The 22111-nt window shown below is 47.1% G+C and overlaps 1 long non-coding RNA gene across 1 annotated transcript; it reads left to right on the plus strand.

Moving 5' to 3' along the window:
- The first annotated feature begins 17549 nt into the window (after positions 1-17549).
- On the plus strand, positions 17550-20294 carry LOC123060574 (uncharacterized). The gene is made up of 6 exons (XR_006428032.1): positions 17550-17758; positions 17868-17984; positions 18081-18122; positions 18294-18373; positions 18840-18926; positions 19420-20294. It is a non-coding gene; the product is annotated as an uncharacterized lncRNA (long non-coding RNA).
- Positions 20295-22111: the final 1817 nt, after the last annotated feature.

Raw genomic sequence — 22111 nt, forward strand, 5'->3', positions numbered from 1 at the left:
CTAACCTATGGGGACAGGCATACATGAATCACATCGAGCATGTCGGTCAGCAGCGTGTGAATCCGGGCTGTAGCACTGGGCTAACAGGACTCCGGGAACCTGGGCTGTAGCAGGCTAGGTAGGACTCCAGATGTCACCGCGTGACATTTCCCCGAATGGACAGACACAGGAACGAAGTGAAACACATGCCGGCCAGTCAAGTGTCCTGAGCAGTAGTGCTGGGCTAGCAGGACTCCGGTGAACCGGGCTGTAGCGGACTACTATGGCCCATGGAAGCACTAGACTACATTTCCCCATAAGAGAGGCTGCCAAGGATAAACAACTAGGTTGTTGGATCCCACACATACCAAGCATTTCAATCATACACACAATATGCTCGATATGTGTAAATACAACATGGCATCACAACATAACTCTACCACTTAAGTATTTATTCATTAGACTCCGAGGAGCAAGAAATTAAAAACATGGGTCTCATGACCCAACAAACATAGCATACAAATCAAGGCACAAGCGGAAGCTTAGCATGTCTGAGTACAGACATGTACAAATGAAAAAGGCTAAGAAGCCTGACTATCTACCAGATCCTGCCAAGGGCACAAGATCGTAGCTGAGGTATCAAGCTAACATCGAAGTCCACGCGAAACTACTAGCAAGACTGGAGTCTCTCTGCAAAACATAAGTTAAGCAAACATGAGTACAAAAGTACTCAGCAAGACTTACATCAGAACTAGCTACATATGCATCGGTATCAACAAAGGAGGGGTGGTGGAATTTAACTGCAGCAAGCCAGCTTTGACTCGGTGGCTATCTTAAACTACGACTTCAAGTAACACTTTTGAGGTGGCGCACACGAGTCCACAAATTCACCATATCAATACACCACTATGGAACCGCTCCCGTCTCCCTGAGAACGCCATCCATAGCACTCACACTTATCTTGCGAGTTTTAGAGTATCCACTTTCACTTGTCTATGAACTATGCAAGGGGTCCAAGTTTCCATATCCGAGGAATCCGGCTATTCAAATAGATAATGATAACCCTGCAGGGGTGTACTTCTTCACACGCGCTCCCACCACTTACCACCATATACACGTCATGTATCTCGTCAACCTTCAAGCGGAAGCCTGGCGAGGGTGTCGGCCACGGCCTACCTAAACACTTAAGTCTCTAGTCCAGGTTTATCGCCTATCCAGATTCCATCCGCAGGGATTCCGGCTGAGGTTTCCACATACGGCCCCGAACAATGTGAACAGGGTTCCCGAGACACCAAACGGGCGCCCGGTACACCGTGCCACAGTGTATCTACCGCAACATAGCCCACCCCTAGGGTCAGCGCTACGCACGGCCGCCAACACATAACCTATAAACACCAGAAACTAGTTGCAACTCCTGGACAGAGTACTAGGGTGATTAAGAAGCCGAGAGGGTCAATTAAGGATCCCAATGAGTGGTAGTAGCTGTTCATGGATCACAGACACAGAACTCAGTTCCTGAGGATGGTTTCAATGAGACAACCCACCATGTACTCCTACATGGCCTCTCACCGCTACCTTTACCAAATCGTGTTCACACACTTAGCTCTCACCGGTAGGACATGTTCATCACCATTCCAATTCATTCCCGATGAATCAGACCCGACACAACTTTATGCAATAGCAGGCATGACAAACAAGCATGAATGAGTAGGCACATCAGGGCTCAAACAACTCCTACTCATGCTAGTGGGTTTCATCTATTTACTATGGCAATGACAGGTCATGCAGAGGATAAGGAGTTCAACTACCGCAACAAGTAACAGATGAATCATTGTTGTCCTAATGCAGTAAAAGAGAGCAGGTGCGAGAGAGTAGGATTATATCGGAATGAACAAGGGGGTTGTGCTTGCCTGGCACTTCTGAAGATAGCAATAGCTCTTCATCGGTGTCATCGAACTCATCGTCGGAACCACGTTTACTGAGAGGGGACAAAACCGGCAAACAAGGAAGAAACACAATCAATGCAATGCAACAATATGATGCATGCCCATGACATGGCAATATGTTGTTGATTAAACTAATGCAACTAGCAACCATATTAAATGAAGTTGGTTTGAACCCTAGGTTCAAATTCAAACTCCATAAGTGAGAGTTTAAATTCCATTTATGTGAATTGGCCTAAACAACAGCCATAAGTTGCTCTAACATGCATGAAAATGCCATAAACAGATTCCTTGAATTTTTCTGATAATTTTTCATATATAATTTATTTCATTTGGAGTTACGGTTGAATTTCTATGATTTTTGGAAGTTTTGGACATTTTCTGAATTAAATAAATCATTTCTAATTTATTTAAAATCCAGAAAGCATTACTGCGTCAGCCTGATGTCAGAATAATGTCATCAGTTCAACTGTGGCTGGCCAGGTCAAACCTGACCAGTGGGGCCTACTGGTCAGTGACACAGTGCTGGCCCGAGTCAATGACAGGTGGGACCGGTCAAAGGCCACGTTAGCAAAGTCAACCTGACGTGTGGGCCCGGTGGTTTAGTCTAAGTTAAACAGGGAATAAATCCTGGGGTTAATTAGCGCATGGGGCCCATCCGTGAGTGGCACAGTGATTAGCTAATGGCGTCATTAGTGTTAACTAAGTGTGCCACGTCGGCAACTCGCCGGAGTTGCTCGGGTTTCGCGTACAGGTCGCGGTTTGAGCCGCGGTTGGTCTCTACGGGTAGCTGGCGTTGCAGCGCGTCGCCTGGTGGCAGTAGCCGGGCCTGGGGTGGCCGGAGTCAATGACGGCGTCAAGTCGAGCGGCGGCCGGAGTTCGGGCACCTACGGGTTTGGCGTTGTGGTGCATGGGAGGAGGAGCCGGTGGGTGAAACATGCTCCTGGGGGTGCACTGAGTGCAGTGACGCGCTCGGTTTGGACAGAGGCGTACCAAAACGACGACGGCGACAAGTCCGGCACCGGTGAGGTCTCGGTCTCGATGGAAACGAGGGCTATGATGAGCTAGTGGGCATGGGAGTAGGGGGGATCGATAGAGGAGCTCACCGCGAGTTCAGAGGTGGCCTCGGCGAGATCGGGGAGGGGTTGGTGGTGACGAGAGGTCGCCGGCGATCTCGGTGGCCGAACGAAGAGGGCGGCGGCGGTGGCGGTGTTGTAGCGCATTCGGGGCCTCGTGGCTCATCGAGGAGGTGGAGGACAAAGTGGCGGAGCTCCTGGGCATGTCCAGGGAGCGAGGGGGAGGCAGTGGCCGCGGTGGTGCTTGTCGGCGGTGACGGACCCGTTTGGGTGGGTGAGAGGAAGAGGTCCAGGGGAGGGGAGAGGCCACGGGTGAGGGAGAGAGAGGTCTGGGGGTGCGTGGCATCGTCCAGAGGCGTCGGGGCAGCGGCGGGAAGCAGGAGGTGGCGCACGGCGGTGCGCGCGCGTCGGGCACGCGCCCATCCTCCTGGCAAAGGAGGAAGACGACAGGAGAGGGGGCCAGGTGGGCTGGGCCGGCCACTTGGGCCGCCAGGTGGCTGCGCGGGTGAGGTAAGCCCAGGTAAGGTTTCTCTTCTCTCTGCTTTCTGTTTTTTGTTTTCTATTTATTTTGATCTGTTTTGAATTAGTAAAAATACTAACTCATTTTGTAAAATCCTGACAAAAATTGTGGGCACTATTTGAATTATTTCCAACAGCCCCCAATTGTTTTCAGAAGTATTGAAGCATTTAAAATATTTATAGGCATTAAATGCTCCAATTCAAATACAATATGATTTAACTCAAAAATCAATAAATGGCCAAGAAATATGCTCATCATTTTTGGCAGAGGTTTTCACCTTTATCAGAAATCATGAACATTTTCCATGCCATTTTGGGTTCTTTGAAAATATTTTTATTTTGATCCTAATTGCATTTCATTTGGGTGCTAGGGTTTCAACAATCCCCATTTCAAAATTCTTTGGAATTTAAACATGATGTCATGATGAACAATCAAAGTCAAGCAGGGGCTGAACTGGGGCTGTGACAGAAATGTATGAAAGAATTATGAACGGTGGCTTTGCCACATATACGATGTCAACTACATGATCATGCTAGCAATATGACAATGATGGAGCGTGTCATAATGAATGGAACGGTGGAAAGTTGCATGGCAATATATCTCGGAATGGCTATGGAAATGCCATGATAGGTAGATATGGTGGCTGTTTTGAGGAAGGTATATGGTGGGTATATGATACCGGCAAAAGGTGCGCGGTATTAGAGAGGCTAGCAATGGCGGAAAGAAGGAAAGTGTGTATAATCCATGGAATTAACATTAGTCATAAAGAACTCATATACTTATTGCAAAAATGTAGAATTTATCAAAGCAAAGTATTACGCGCATGCTTCTAGGGGGATAGATTGATAGGAAAATACCATCGCTCGTCCCCGACCGCCACTCATAAGGAAGACAATCAATAAATAAATCATGCTCCGACTTCATCACATAACGGTTCATCATACGTGCATGCTACGGGAATCACAAACTTTAACACAAGCATTTCTCAAATTCACAACTACTCAACTAGCATGACTCTAATATGACCATCTTCATATCTCAAAACAATTATCAAGCATCAATCTTTTCTTAGTATTCAACGCACTCAAAAGAAAGTTCTACAAATCTTGAATACCAAGCATATTATTATTAAGCAAATTACCATGCTATTAAGACTCTCAAAATAATCTAAGTGAGGCACGAGAGATCAATAGTTTCTATAAAACAAATCCACCATCGTGCTCTAAAAGATATAAGTGAAGCACTAGAGCAAAACTATAAAGCTCAAAAGATATAAGTGAAGCACATAGAGTATTCTATCAAATTCCAAATTATGTATGGCTCTCTCAAAAGGTGTGCACAGCAAGGATGATTGTGGTAGACTAACAAGCAAAGACTCAAATCATAAAAGACGCTCCAAGCAAAACACATATCATGTGGTGAATAAAAATATAGCTCCAAGTAAAGTTACCGATAGAAGTAGACGAAAGAGGGGATGCCTTCCGGGGCATCCCCAAGCTTTGGCTTTTAGGTGTCCTTAGATTATCTTGGGGGTGCCATGGGCATCCCCAAGCTTAGGCTCTTGCCACTCCTTGTTCCATAATCCATCAAATCTTTACCCAAAACTTGAAAACTTCACAACACAAAACTTAAAGTAGAAAATCTCGTGAGCTCCATTAGCGAAAGAAAACAAAATACCACTTCAAGGTACTGTAATGAACTCATTCTTTATTTATATTGGTGTTAAACCTACTGTATTCCAACTTCTCTATGGTTTATAAACTATTTTACTAGCCATAGATTCATCAAAATAAGCAAACAACAAACGAAAAACAGAATCTGTCAAAAACAGAACAGTCTGTAGTAATCTGTAGCTAGCGCAAGATCTGGAACCCCAAAAATTCTAAATAAATTTCTGGACGTGAGGAATTTATCTATTAATCATCTCCAAAAATAATTATCTAAATAGCACTCCAAATAAAAATGACAGCAGTTCTCGTGAGCGCTAAAGTTTTTGTTTTTTACAGCAAGTTCAACAAGACTTTCCTCAAGTCTTCCCAATGGTTCTACTTGGCACAAACACTAATTAAACACAAAAAACACAACCAAATCAGAGGCTAGATAAATTATTTATTACTAAACAGGAGCAAAAAGCAAGGAATAAAAATAAAATTGGGTTGCCTCCCAACAAGTGTTATCGTTTAACGCCCCTAGCTAGGCATAACAAGCAAGAATAGATCTAGGTATTGCCATCTTTGGTAGGCAATCCATAAGTGGCTCTCATGATAGATTCATATGGTAATTTTATTTTATTTCTAGGGAAGTATTCCATGCCTTTTTTTAATGGAAATTGAAATGTAATATTCCCTTCCTTCATATCAATAATTGCACCAACCGTTCTAAGGAAAGGTCTATCGAGAATAATAGGGCAAGAAGGATTGCAATCTATATCAAGAACGATAAAATCTACGGGCACATAATTCCTATTTGCAACAATAAGAACATCATTAATTCTCCCCATAGGTTTCTTAATAGTGTAATCCGCAAGATGCAAGTTTAGAGAGCAATCATCAAAATCACGGAAATCTAGCAAATCACACAAAGTTTTGGGAATAGTAGAGACACTAGCACCCAAATCACACAAAGCATAAAACTCATAATCTTTAATTTTAATTTTAATAGTTGGTTCCCACTCATCATAAAGTTTTCTAGGGATAGAAACTTCCAATTCAAGTTTTTCTTCATAAGATTGCATCAAGGCATCAACGATATGTTTAGTAAACGCTTTATTTTGACTATAAGCATGAGGAGAATTTAGCACGGATTGCAACAAGGAAACACAATCAATCAAAGAGCAATTTTCATAGTTAAATTCCTTGAAATCCATAATAGTGGGTTTAGCAACATCTAGGGTTTTAATTTCTTCAATCCCACTTTTATCAAATTTAGCATCAAGATCAAAAGATTCAGAATTCTTGGAACTCCTTCTAGGTAAAGGTGGATTATATTCAGTCCCATCATTATCAAGATTCATATTGCAAAACAAAGATTTAATAGGGGACACATCAATAACTTTTAGATCTTCATCATTGTTTTCATAGGAACTAGAAGAACACGCTTTAATAAAGGCATCTTTCATAGCACGCGTCCTAGCGGTTCTTTCCTTGCACTCATCAATGGAAATTCTCATGGCTTTGAGAGACTCATTGATATCATGCTTATGAGGATTATATTTAAGTTTCAAAGAATCAACATCAAGAGCAATTCTACCAACGTTCCTAGCCAAATCATCAATCTTAAGCAATTTTTCTTCAATCATAGCATTAAAATTCTTTTGCAAAGTAATAAATTCTTTAATATTAGAATCAAAATCAAAGGGCATCTTATTATAATTTCCATAAGAATTGTTGTAGGAATTACCATAATTATTAGAGGGATTACTAGGATAAGGCCTAGGGTTGAAATTTCCTCTATACGCGTTGTTACCAAAATTGTTCCTATCAACAAAATTCACATTCATAGATTCATTATTATTCTCAATCAAAGTAGACAAAGGCATATCATTAGGATCAGAAGAAACACTCTTAGTAGCAAATAATTTCATAAGTTCATCCATCTTTCCACTCAAAACATTAATTTCTTCTATCACATGCACTTTTTTATTACTGAATCTTTCAGTGTGCCATTGAGAATAATTAACCATAATATTATCTAGGAGTTTAGTAGCATCTCCTAAAGTGATTTCTATAAAAGTGCCTCCCGCGGCTGAATCTAAAAGATTTATAGAAGCAAAATTCAATCCGGCATAAAAAATTGTATAACCATCCACAAATTCAAACCATGAGTAGGGCAATTACGTATCATTAATTTCATTCCCTCCCAAGCTTGTGCAGCATGTTCATGATCAAGTTGCTTAAAATTCATAATATCGTTTCTAAGAGAGATGATCTTAGCGGGAGGAAAATACTTAGAGATAAAAGCATCTTTGCACTTGTTCCATGAATCAATACTATTTTTAGGCAGAGATGAAAACCAAGCTTTAGCACGATCTCTAAGCGAAAAAGGAAATAGCTTCAATTTAACAATATCATTATCGACATCTTTCTTCTTTTGCATGTCACACAAATCAACGAAGCTATTAAGATGGGTAGCGGCATTTTCACTAGGAAGGCCGGAGAACGGATCTTTCATGACAAGATTCAGCAAAGCAACATTAATTTCACAAGATTCAGCATTGGTAAGAGGAGCAATCAGAGTGCTAATAAAATCATTGTTGTTGGTATTGGTGAAGTCACACAATTTAGTATTATCTTGAGCCATCGCGACAAACAAGCAATCCAACACACAAGCAAACAAAAAGCAAACGGGCAAAAGAGGCAAATAAAGAGGGAGGATAGAGAGAGAGTGCGAATAAAATGACAAGGGTGAAGTGGGGGGGAGAGGAAAACGAGAGGCAAATGGCAAATAATGTAATGCGGGAGATAGGGATTGTGATAGGTACTTGGTATGTTGACTTTTGCGCAGACTCCTCGGCAACGGCGCCAGAAATGGCTCGTTGTCAGGAGTCAAATCTTGACTTGCGCGAACCTCCCCGGCAACAGCGCCAGAAATGGCTCGTTGTCGGGAGTCAAATCTTGACTTGCGCGAACCTCCCCGGCAACGGCGCCAGAAATTCTTCTTGCTACCTCTTGAGCACCGCGTTGGATTTCACAGAAGAGGAGAGGATGATGCAGCAAAGTAGTGTAAGTATTTCCCTCAGTTTTTGAGAACCAAGGTATCAATCCAGTAGGAGGCTACCCTCAAGTCTCTTGTACCTACACAAAAACAATAGCTCAACGCAACCAACACGCTTAGGGGTTGTCAATCCCTTCACGGTCATTTACGAAAGTGAGATCTGATAGAGATAATAAATAATATTTTTGGTATTTTTGGTATAGAGATGCAAAGTAAAAAGTAAAAGGCAAAGTAAAAGCAAAATAATAATAAAGTGATGGAGATTAATATGGTGAGAAAGAGACCCGGGAACCATAGGTTTCACTAGTGGCTTCTCTCAAGAGCATAATTATTCTATGGTGGGTGAACAAATTACTGTTGAGCAATTGACAGAATTGAGCATAGTTATGAGAATATCTAGGTATGATCATGTATATAGGCATGACGTCCGAGACAAGTAGATCGACTCCTGCCTGCATCTACTACTATTACTCCACTCATCGACCGCTATCCAGCATGCATCTAGAGTATTAAGTTAAAAATAGAGTAACGCCTTAAACAAGATGACATGATGTAGAGGGATAGTTTCATGCAATATGATAAAAAAAACCATCTTGTTATCCTCGATGGCAACAATACAATACGTGCCTTGCTGCCCCTTCTGTCACTGAGAAAGGACACCGCAAGATCGAACCCAAAGCTAAGCACTTCTCCCATGGCAAGAACAACCAATCTAGTAGGCCAAACCAAACTAATAATTGGAAGAGACTTGCAAAGATAACCAATCATACATAAAAGAATCCAGAGAAGATTCAAATATTATTCATAGATAGACTTGATCATAAACCCACTATTCATCGGTCTCAACAAACACACCGCAAAAAGAAGATTACATCGAATAGATCTCCACAAGAGAGGGAGAGAATATTGTATTGAGATCCAAAAGGAGAGAAGAAGACATCTAGCTACTAACTATGGACCAGTAGGTCTGAAGTAAACTACTCACACTTCATCCGAGAGGCTTGGATGGTGATGTAGAACCCTCCGTGGTCGATTCCCCTTCCGGCGGAGCTCCGGAACAGGCCCCAAGATGGGATCTCGTGGATACAGAAAGTTGCGACGGTGGAATTAGGTTTTTGGCTCCGTATCTGATCGTTTGGGGGTACGTGGATATATATAGGAGGAAGAAGTACGTCGGTGGAGCAACAGGGGGCCCACGAGGGTGGGGGGGCGCCTGGTGGGGGCAGGCGCCCCCCCTACCTCGTGACCTCCTGTTAGTTGGCTTGATGTAGGGTCCAAGTCTCCTGAGTTGTATTCGGTAAGAAAATCACGTTCCCGAAGGTTACATTCCGTTTGGACTCCGTTTGATATTCCTTTTCTTCGAAACTCTAAAACAGGCAAAAACAACAATTCTGGGCTGGGCCTCTGGTTAATAGGTTAGTCCCAAAAATAATATAAAAGTGGATAATAAAGCCCAATAATGTCCAAAACAGTAGATAATATAGCATGTCGCAATCAAAAATTATAGATACGTTGGAGACGTATCAGCCTCCACCATGCCTCCACCGAGCGGCGTCCCCGACCTCGCGGGCGATCGGCTTGATCACCCGCTCGCTGCTGTGATCCGCCTCATCTCCGCTGCACGACCGACCTGGCCCGTCGGTTACGCGCGCCTCCGCAGGTCCCGTGAAGATCGTCCCCGAGTTCAGCGCGCCTCTTCACCAATCGAGCATCGGGCTGCCGCTGCGTCGCCCCTTCAGGCCGCAGCGCCGCCGCCCCGTGGTTCTCCTCTTAGCTGCATCGACTCGTGCGTCGACGCTGCGTCGCCCCTTCGGGCCGTAGTTTCGCGATACGCGGTCCCCGCCGCCGCCCCGAGGCCGTCCCCGCGGTTGCACCGACTCGCGAACCGCCGTTGTGTCGCCCCTTCCGGTCGCAGCGTCGCGGCACACGGTCCCCGCCGCCGCCCAGAGGTCTTCCCGCCATTGCCCCGACCCGCCGCTGCATCGCTCCCTCGGGCCGTAGCGTCGCGGCCCGCTGCCCGCTCCGCCGTCACAGCGCGTCGACCTCCCGTGGTATGCGCCGCACCGTCTTCCTTGGCGCGGGAACGCCACCGGCCGCGCCGGTCTTCATCATGCTGTCAGGGTTTTTCGCCTACTTCGAGCACCGCCGCCGCACTCCTATCCTCGTCGTCGCCGCCGTCAGGCCGCCGCCGCCGCTACCTTCGTAGCCGCCGCCGTCCGTCCACCCCCTTCGTCTTCGTCCAAGCACCAGCCCGTCACCAGCGTCGCTGTCATCTACCCCGACCACTTCGTCTACTCCGACCACCGTTGGTGACATCGGCCCCGCACCGATGGATGCCGCAATCGTCGTTGAGTTCTTCTCTGCTGGCCCCTCCGACTTCTTCGACATGGCGTACAGCTCGTGCAGGTCCCTCGTCTACGCATGCCTGGTGCTGGCAACACCGATGTGTGCCTTCATCCATGACGTGTCCTCGGGCCTGGCAAGCCTGGTCAGCGCTTCGTCAACTTCGTCTTCGTCCGTCTACGCATGCCGGATGTTGGCAACACCGGTGCATGCCTTCTTCCACGATGTGTCCCCGGGCTTGGCACACCCGGCGCGGCGCCTCGTCAACACCGTCTTCTCTCCGGCGCACCCCCACTTCGACACCACTGCACCCATGCTAACTCGACGCCTCCTTGCGCCCGCGGCTCCATGGCGACTTCCTCGACACCGGCTACCCCGACTCGACATTGACTATGGCATTCTTTGCACGGCTACCTCGACCACGGCTCCACCACCCACGCTCTCGGCTACATCAACAAACGGCACAAAGGGCTACCGCCTGCTTGAGCAACCTCGTCGGTTTCCACTCCAGCCACGACTCCGCGATGCGTCGACCGTTACGACTGTGGGGGGGTGTTCGTCGGCTTGCCTTCGGATTCTTCTCCAGTCTTACCGTCTGCGTCGCTACCGTTATGACTGGGGGATGTTGAGTATAATGTATATTAGGAAGTATAGGATAGACTAGGATTTGTTCCTGCCTTGTCTTGTATTCAAGTTGGTCATTGTACTCTTATATATATATATGTCCACAAGGCTCAAGCAATAAACGAACTATTCCACCAAATCTCACTCTCTCCCTTCTAACACTGATGAAATACATCTAGACAACATATTCAAACGGTAAATATTGATGTTATGTAAGTAACCATCGTAAATACCACATTCTCTAAAGTTAAACTACCACGAAATCTGTCTAGCCCAAGATTACACATCAATACTCTGTCAATTAATTTTTAGATGCACAACGTTGACTAGCAGAGCAAAACAAAATGAAGCGCGCCTTGCTCGTCTAGTAGTTTGTATTGCTAGTCGATGTATAATTCACGCACAAACTAAAAATCTAAATGTATCCCTCATCATTGGACTTCCAGAATCTTTTGTGGCATATATTGTGCTACACTCATGCACAGGTGGATATTATCAAGAAACTGACAAGCGTTCAACATCGACAACTTCTCCATTTCATCTATCTTGTCCATACTCCATACCCGCCACAAAATATAGTTTTTATAGACTTGATCTGATATACACTGTATAATTCAGGCACAAAACTAAAAACATCCTCCCCGCAAAAAGAACTATAGTTACCAGAAAATACAAACTCGAAATTTCTGATAGACAGCCAAAATCAATCATTGGCTTCACCGCTTAGAGAAGAAGGCCGCCCACACCCGCTTCGCCGCTTCCTCGAGCAGGCAGCTCGCCCCGGTGTACAGGGCTACGATGCCCATGAAACCCACCAGATCGTCCCGTAGCTTCGCCGACCGAGCCGCGTCCCTGCATGAATCACATGAACAACATCGATATTGAACTATGGTAGAAAGACAACATGGAGAACAGATGAGGGCATATATATATACATCGCTGCTCGATCTTACCAGACGGCGTCGCCGGAGTTACGCCTGCAGACGTGGTCGGTGAGCTCGCGGAGCAGCTGCTTGTTCATCCGGCACTCGGCGTCCTTGTCTCTCCCGTACATCTCGTCCGCCTCCGCCATCTCGTCGTACAGCTCCTCCTTCATCCTTCGGATCCGCTTCAGGACGCGCTCTTTCTCGTCCCCACCAGTGTGAGTTTGCTGCTGCTGCCTGCCGGCATGAGCATGAGCAATGTCGTTAGTTGTTTTTCCTTTGGACGACCACACATTGGGAAGCTCCCACAACGCATCAAGAAGAGGGAAAAAATGTGAATCAAGAAGAGGAAAACTGAATCAGTTTACGAGGGAAATCGGATCCGAAAACCACACATGGTCTGGCTAATTAGGGAGAAAACCGAGCGAAAATCATGAAGTCCACTACCTAGCTAGATTAGACTAGGACCGGAGCGCCGCCACACGGAAGGCGAACAAGCTCCACGACCTTAGCAGCCAGAGCCAGCATAGCAAGGGCGTCGATCAGGTAGCCGTACCCGTACGTGCATGCCAATGGGCAAAAGCAATCGATCGATCGGGGTGTGAAGGTGCGTACCTCGGTGTGGATGAACCTTGGCACGAGCTGCCGCTGCCCCATCTCGATGGCCGGCGAGAGCCGCGATACTACCGTCTCCTGCGTCTGCCGGAGCGCATGGCCGCCAAGCTTCCTCGCCGCGAATCCTAGCGCCGCCGCGGCCATCGATCGCCGGTTTCTCTTTAATTACTGTAGCACGAGCAGTGCGTTGTATCGTTGTGGGGTCGTGGGTTAGGTTAACTCAGGGGCTGGCGAGGCTGCATGCATATATACGCGGCGCGTCGTGCCATACGGTCGGTCGCAACTCACGTACCAGACGCCTCCCCTTCCATGTAAGGAACTTTCTCTTTTTTTTTAGGAAAAAGGAACTTTCATTAGCCAAGTAGTAAGAGCATCTACAGCCAGACTTGATAAATCCGACCCCTTAAACACCTGAGGACGCATTCAGGCGTGTCCGTTGGAACTGAACGGTCACGCCTCATATGTTTGCTTCCACATCCGCACCTCTCATATCCGAAACCCCAAACCCATGTAGCCCATGCAACGCTACGCATAAACACGATCAACACGTCGGGTCATCATTGCATCGCTAGACAAAAGGACCGTAGTTCATCGGAGTTCACCGGCGGACAGTGCAAATGCATACCGTAAATCTTACAACATAGATAAAACATAAATAAAACGGCGTAGGGCGGAGGAAATCACCAATTCACCATTTCTCTCCGGCCCCTTCCCCTTCCAGTCGTCAGCGCGGCTGTGTCCCTTTTCCATGTAGGCGTCAGCGTGTGGAGGTGCGTCATCGTCGGAGCTGGAGGTGGAGTCGTCCGTCAGGTCAGAGTCCGAGCTGCACCTTTGGCTCGACAACCTATGGAGCAGGCGGTCCGCCTTCGCCTTCGCCTTCACCGTTGTCTCCTTGTTTGCCTCGCGCTCTGAAAACTCGATGGTGAGTCGGAGCACCTTGTCATTCTTGCAGTAGAGGCGCCGCGCATCCATCTCTGCCGCCGTGAGAGAGTGACGGAGGACCGACGCGAGGAGCGTGGCCCCGGATCGACCGGCACGCGGTCAGCGCCTCCCCCACCGTTTTCCTTTCCTCACTTGCTGCTGCTCGCGTCGGGCTACTCATGCCTCGGACTCGGGCATCCTCGTGCACGCCAACATGGGCACGAGGACCCATCGGTGGCCGGTACCACTTTTAGAGAAGAGGGTGGTGGTGGGCAGTGTACGTGAATGAGCGGAGCATAGCAGTCGGAGCTACACGACAGGTGGGACGGGCCAGTGATGTCGACGGGTGACGGGCGCTGTTGGATCCGCCTTGATCGAGCCGTGACCGCCTCAACGTGATGCGGAGGGCGACCTCCTCCACATCGTCGGGCCCCGCTTCGCGCAACAGGCTCGCCTAGTCATCGGATTCCACACCGGAGCCAGTGCTGCTTCCATCGCCGGCCATCAAATTCAGACAAAGGGGATCAAAAGTGGAGTGGATGGAGAAGGGAGTGATGTGAAGTTCGGGTTGACTGCTGTCTAGGGTTTTCTGGATGAGGATATTTATGGGGCGCGGGTGGGCCAGGCTAGGTCAAACCAAAGTGGCATACATGCCCGGGCCGCCCTATATCCACCCTACTTTGGGATGGATATGAGAGGCGCCAGACAGCTCGGACGTTTGAAGCCGGTTTAGTGCACCCGTCTAGGTTGGATTTTTACGATCGGTCAGTGACCGAGGCGTTCACCCGAACGTTTGGGGATGATTTGGGGTGCCCCACTGTAGATGCTCTAAATATTAGTTGTATGCCCGTGCATTATCAAAGAATGTTGACAAGGAATACAAAAAAATACAGACATGTACATGTAGAAAAAAGACATGCGACAATTATTCTAATTCAGAAATATGTTTCGAGCATGTACTTCATTTCTATTTATACTAGTAGAACCCCCGTGCGTTGCTACGGGCTATAATGTTTATAAATGAATAAAACAAATGATTAAGACCGTCTATAAGGTTTAACACTAATTTTATTTAACGGGAGCATACATATTCTAATGGTTTAACAAAACTCTTATTGAACATATCTGTATGATTTCATACACTTGGACAACTTTTTAACTTCTTCGTAAGTCACACTGGAAAATCTTCTAAAATAATGTCAAACACTATCCAAAAAAGGCTTAGGACATTGGGATGTGATTGACCATTGCCTCTTCTTACAGTTGCTCCATTTTTCTTGATTGTTAAATAGGTAATACCTTGACATCTAATAGGTGAATTTCTACACATACAAAATTTATTCAATATCTGGTGGTGGAAGGTCTATTTGCAAGTTTACCAAGTGAGATGAATAAGTCAAACCTTGTGGATTGGGATCTTAGTATTTTTCAAGATGAACTGTGCTGGGGAGCAGATAATATCAACCGGCACATCATGAATTAGCAGCTTTTCAATAGAAATGTCATCTACTAATTGCTTTTCATGTACTATGCATTACACAAAAACTGAAAGTTAACACTCATGCATTGGTGTTTATTCAAGGAATATTAAACACATTCAGTTGTGCATCAAGGCTGAACGCTCGCTGTGTCCACGTCACCCAATCTTGACTGTATGTAAACCGAGCATCGATTGGGTAGCGTTGTTTCAGTTGGTCCACCAGATACGTCCTCGTCTAGATACGCCCGCGTGTGATGGTGATGCAGAGGAAATATCGCGGTAGCTTCTCTCTTCCTCGCGCTCACGCAACCTCCCCCTTCTCCTCGACCATCTGCCTCCTCCGCACGGCTTTCGCTTCTCCATCCGCCATCAAGCAGACCTCTCCCGGCTCCCCGCCGCCCCCCGCGCCGATGTGCTAATGATTGCGCTGCATCCGCCCGACGACGCCGTCTACGTTTTTTTAGAACGGAGGCTCAAGAAGAGCCCGGCTTTGAATTAACAAAGCCATCAACCGGCCAGGATTACATGACTGCCATTTACAACAAGAAAACAAAGAGCGGAAAGGAAGATACATTGTGCTCGGTAGAACAACTCAAAGGCATAGAACAATGTCATCGAACGCCGCTATGCCGAAACCAGCTAACCTACTAAGGCTATGGGAGGAAGGCACCACCGTGCATGTTTTGTGTCACTGACTGTCACCAGAGGGAAAACAGGGGCAACACATGACCGGACTCCGCCTCCGCAAAGGGCCCCTACCCTTTCACCCGGGCTCGACAGATGCCGCACCGGCGGCCTGCAGAGTGGTTCACCCTAGAACCCAGATCAGAATTCCCATGTAGCCAAAGGAGGCACCAAGAACACACCCACACGAAACGGGGAGTCGAACACCCAATCACCGTTGCCGGCTGCAGCAAGGCAGAGCACTAGACGCGAGTTGTCGAAACGAAGGCGCTGAGAAACCCCGGAGAAGGCCGAGAGTATGCAGCACCACGCATCGGTCAAGGATAGGAGCCTCATAGCCCATGGCACGAGAGAGGGACTCCCCTCGCACCAGCGGTTGAAGCCCTCCACACATGGACCCGAGCAAGTTACCGAAGATGAAGATCAGACCAATACAATCCGCCGTCGAACCACCACCAGCTCCACCACCACTTGAGCACTTCCCTGACGACGCCTTCAGGAAGGATCACGCCACCAAGGTGCCGTTGTCGCCATGAATCGAGGAACTGAGGCTTTCACCTGAGCTGCTGGGTGGGGTGGGAGGTGCAGGAAGCCCACCGAAGCCTTCAGCAAGGAAAACGACGCCCAAAGGCGACATCTTCAGTGTGGCCGTCGCGCCGGCCAGGGGTTTCCCCCGAAACCGCACCCAACCACCAGATCCGCACACCCGCCATCCAGAAAACAGCGACCGGAACCATCAGGAACAGGGACGGCGCGGATCGGAGCAGATCGAGGTTGTGGACGCCGATTCTCCAAGGTTCAGCCGGCCTACGGGAAGCTGCTGCAGCCGCCGACACCCGCCGCCTCCACGCCGCCCGCGCAGCCGGGGAGGCGGCCCACCTGCACCCTGCGGCGCCGCTGGCCGCCGCCCCGGATGCCGAGGCTCTCCACGAAGGGTGGATCCGCCGAGGTCCCCGCCGCCACCTTCATGGGTGCCGAGCGGCCGCGCCGCTGGCCACCTCTGGCGGCGGCGGAGGGAGGGAGGAAGACGGGGGGACTAGGTGGCGGCGGCTAGGGTTGGCCCCCGAGTCGCCTCGGAGGAGACGACGCGGGGGGGGGGGGGGGGGGGAACGCGTGTTATGTCGACGCCGTCTACGTCGATCTGAAGCCCGCCGCGGAGGACGGGGACGAGGTGGGGGAGGAGATGCAGGTCGTAAGGAGATGGGAGGCGCTGCAGTCGGTCCTGGTCGCGTGGACGCCGGGGTGGATGCAGTGCGCCGGCGACGGCTCCATTGTCCTCGACTCATCAGATCCAACCTCTTGCCCGCGCCGGCTGCTGACGGAGTAGTCGCTGAAGGGAGGCCCGTTCTTGCCGACCACTGGCGTTGCGTCGTGCTACCCAGCCTCTGCAACTGCGCCGTGATGTTGAGTCCATCGTCCATTCATTCCTCTCTAACTCGCACACATTCTAATTCGTTGTCGTTTTTCATGTGTGTTTTCTGCATCAGCGTGCATGTGTATTCTTAATAGGAGTATCAAATTTTGGTTGTGTGAACAGAAGGCCTTTTTGTGTGTGCTCTAGCCTCAGACTGTTGCATCATGTTCCTGATATAGAGTTGTATACTTGTATTAGGGGTGCTCAATTATCCTGTGTGTTTCCGCTCTGTTTAATTGATGTTTCATGAAGGGATCTCAATTTGATTATGTGTCTAATTGTCGTATCCGTTTGGTTTGATCATCCAAGCAGGGTACTTGAGAAGGTTGTCCTTCCACTCGATGTTGCACCTCCAGCAAAGAGGGGAATATGCACTGTGTTGCCATCTCCTAATGTTTGGTTCTCTCTGAATTTCTGCATCATAATACATCACCGCTGCAACCAATTAATTCAGCTTCTCGGACGAGTGTGCTTCGTAATCCAGACATGGAGAAGCTTTAGAATGGTTACTTATTCCCAGAGGGTACAGAAAATTTAGAGATTTCACTGCCATTTGAGTATGCATGAATGTTCTTCACTCACTAACGTATATATGACTGTTTAACTGATCATCCTTTGTGCGCGTGGTTCAGATTAGCATGAGATGTGAAGCACACCAGAAGAAGTACCCAGACGCCAAGGTCATCAGTTTGGGCATCGGTGACACGACCCAACCCATACCAAGCATCTTCACATCTACCATGACCGAGGTACATATATACCCTTTCCTTTCTTCCCTGAAGCAAAATTCCTTGTTTATTTCCTATATTGTTGATGCGGGTGAACTGATTTGGGTATTATAATAGGCTTTGCCCTTTAGTAATTTCCTTGTCGGTCTGCCCGTACAGGTAATGTCTTCCTTCTTCGGACACAGCAGAATCTTGCAAAGTTAGCACTGAATTTGTTTGTGTTAAGACATGATTTTTTTTCCTCTACAAATTCAGTGTTTCAACACGATTGTCTCATGTCTTTGTCCGTGGTTACTGAGGAAACTAGTATGTTTCGTGTTTGATCTTCAGGTATCTAGGATTATTGATGGTGACATGGATGATTCCTGTGGTCTGGAGAAGGTTGCTTCCAGTCACTTGCCTAGCTAAATGTATGTACATTCTCTGAATATCTGTTAGACGTCTGTTTATTTCCTCATGTATACAAATCATGTTGTGGTTTGCACAAATATTCTTTAGGGTTCACTCGCCTCCTGTGTTCAACTCGTTGCCCAATCTAGGTAGCACTAATAGCGACAGCGATAATAGTGTTCATCTCGTTTCCAGATACATAATTTTCTTTTCAGCTCGAGTGCGTTCTTGCTTTTGATTATGGCATTTCTTACAACATACAGTATGCTTGTGTGATAATATGCTTGTAATTTACAATGTTGTGATTCAATTTAAAGAGTTTAGCCTTAATAATATTCTTGCAAGTTTTTATTTGCCAAATCACTAGAAGTGGTATTAAATCCTAAAATTATTTTACATATTTGTTTTTAGACATGCTTATCTCCTTGCTTTCTTTGAATGATATTGCCAATTTGTTTAGAGTTCTCTATGTTCTGAACATTGCAGGCCAATGCATGAGATAGCATTTGCGTCAACTGATAAGTCAGAGCTACTTAGTCATGTAAACAAACTTATAGGACATGGTGAGCCAAGGTGAGCTGCCGCCGATTCTCCCCATTGCTAGCCCCCACTCTTCCTCTCTTCTTATTGCTCCCTCATTTTCTTCCACTCTGGCCGCCCATCCATCTACTTGTAATCCTTTTTCCTGAAACTATAAGACAATGGCTTACCCTGACATTTTGGTAGTTGTGTGAGATGAAACATGATGCTAAGCCGAACAATTTATTGTTCTTTTTACGCATGAGATCATATTTTGGTAGTAGCGAAGCCTAAACCATGATGCTTTCTTGCTGCTGCTGTAGTCTCTAATGAAATTGTGAGATAATGTAGTTAAGCTAAGTTTCTTGTGGCTAAATAAAACGGATGTTGGTAGTTGCATAAGTTGAACCATGACGCTTGTTATGCTAATCTTATTGATCTGGACTCTCAAAAATCACAGGAGCCAATTAGAAAAAAGTATGGTACTATTAGAAATTGATCATATTATGTACATACAGCTGACTAAAATTTAATTTTGACGCTGCAGATTAGTACAGTTCTTTACTGTTGAAATTTGTAAGGGGATTTATGGAAGGTTTGTTTATCTCTCCTCCCACTCCAAATTTCAGTATAACATTTCTAGCACTGGCATTTTTCCTCAAAAGTATTTTGGCCTACATTCATGGTAAGCATATTGTAGATAGTATTCCATTATCACTGATATTTTCCAGTTGTAGATGTAGATGTAATTCTGTTTCTATAGAAATATGGTTGCTGCGTAGCATATTTTCTTACTAGAAGGTACTTATGTCCCCACTGAATGGACCAAATGCTTTTTTTTTCACTAGCTCCAACACATTTTCGTTAGAAATTCTATTGGATGGGTAGATATCTTGCTAGATTTTAAGATTTAGGAGCCCAAGAGCAATTTACTATTTTCTCCAATATGGAAATGAAGTATGCTGTGGGGGGTGGATGTACTACAAACTGATCTAAAATAAAGAAAGAGCAATCTTTGGGTGACAATGAGATTCATGGAGACTCAATGCAGATTGTCTTTCCTTCCCGTTTGTTTCTTATTCTTGTCATCTCATGTAGTATATGCTTTTGTGCTGAATTACATGGAAGGTCGAGATGACCGCACCTACATAAATGTTTTTTTGCTATTTTTCTTAATGTATGGATGCCTACTGACCCTAAGTATATTTGTTTAAAATGTTTACCTATGAAGTTCCTATGCTATATAAGAAAGTTGGTCTGAACTATTTGAGGTCATGTTCTATTTTACAGGTTACTCGTATAGTTGCATAGCTGATTCAGTTATAGTAGTCCAGAACAAGTGTTTGTATCTATCTTAACTTTCAGGTTACTTGTATTGCATATTGATTGATTTTGTGCATGCTCCTACGCTAGATTTTTTTTTGAAGTGTATGTTTTTTTAAACAAGAATTGTACATAAGTGCCCTTAAGGATTATAAGCAAGATAAGTGCGCACCGGACCGCCTCAAATGACGCGCCCAGCCACTAGTATGAATGTATATCAAACCGAAACTAATGAAGCACCAATTGTTTGCCAGAACCAGTAATACATATGGATCCGAAAGAGAACGATATTTCCAGCCGGTCATCACCACCAAACAATTCATCGAGAGAACAAGACACATACCCACAGGAACAAAAACAGTGGTGCTGCTTGCCTACATCAACATTAGAACTTAAACATGCACGAAAAAAATGAAAAGAATGACACTTTTGCCAACATATCCAACTATGTACTAAGGAGTGATGTTGAGTAAATTGGCACCACCAACAACAATGGATCTCAAGATCACTTTTGAAGAATTGGAGATCCTCAGCAAGGGTTGCATTGATTCCCTCCTCACCTGTTGTTGGCACCTGGGTATCGTAAAGAGTGAAAATGCTTCATCATTATTGTTTGGGCAGAACGGAAAGACGCCAAGGATACATAATTTTAGCCAAATAGTTTCCATCTAGCACTAACAAGAATATGTTGCACTAATCTATCACCAGCAACGTTATAGTGGAATCTAAATTTATAAGTAGCAAATCATGGAATTTTGTATTTAGACACTAATCCATAGTATCACTGGAATTCTCATTCTAATCTTTTCCACTGGTTGCACATCATCTTCCTTGAGTATGAGCAGACCTTGTTAGGATGATCTCCACCGTGTGGGCCCAACGGCCCACCGGGCCTTTAGATCCACGGCCTGATCGGGGCGCTCAACCCACTATGGGTGACGGGCCCCTGTCACCTGCACTATATATAAAGAGGTGGGGGCCGGCGGCTCGGATTACGAGGTTCATCGCAACGCCGTGCTGATGGGAAGCACCGCCACCACCTCGCCCACTACTCTCTGCCATCACTGGCCACCGTCACCATGGCCGGCACCGGTGGCTCCTCGAGCCACAAGGAAAAGGTAATACCTATCACCACTGCCGGAATCCCCATGCCCACTGGATCAACAGATTCTATCAATGGTATCAGCCCAGGTTGGTGTTATGGATTTTCGGTAGCAACAGAAATCCCCCCTCCCCAAAGAACCCTAGAACAGGGCAAAGAAAAATTCCTCTCCGGGAAAGTAGCGCCGGCGTTATGGCCGCGCCGTTCCTCTTGATCCGGACGGGCATCGGCACGCCGAGCCGTCCGGAAGAAGAACAACCGGAGTTAGCCCAAGGGCTCGCCGGAAAAGGAGAAGGGGGGCACCGCAGCCAAACCGCTCGACAGCGGCGCGCTCACCGCGAGGTGGACGCGCAGCCGGCGAGGGGGAAGGCCACGGCGCCGCCGTCGGAACCTCCGCCACAGTCGTCGTCCAGATCGAAAAAGAGGAGGCGCTGGTGGTGGAGACATAGAGGAGAGGACAGGGGGGAAAGGGGGAGGAGAGGGTGGCGCGCAGCGCGGTGGCTTCAGGTCGCCGTCGCCGGCGGCCAGACTTAGCTCGCCGGTGGCCTCTGGCCCCGGCCGCGGAGACAGATCGGAGGACGGCCTGCCCTCTCTGCAACAGGAAAGAGAAGGGGAACAGGAGGAAAGAGAAGCGGCCAGGCTCGCGCGGTGGTGGACGCCATCGCCGGCGGCTCGACCGGACCGACGCGGCGCGGTCGCCCGGCGACCGGGAAAGCGTCGGGTCAAGAGAGAGGCTGAACGACGCGCGAGGAGAGAGGGGAGCGAACGGACTAGGTTTCGTCCCAAACACCGTGGTGGGTCGGTTTTGTTCGAG

The sequence above is a fragment of the Triticum aestivum genome, chromosome 3A (assembly GCF_018294505.1).
Source record: "Triticum aestivum cultivar Chinese Spring chromosome 3A, IWGSC CS RefSeq v2.1, whole genome shotgun sequence".
Taxonomy (NCBI): domain Eukaryota; kingdom Viridiplantae; phylum Streptophyta; class Magnoliopsida; order Poales; family Poaceae; genus Triticum; species Triticum aestivum.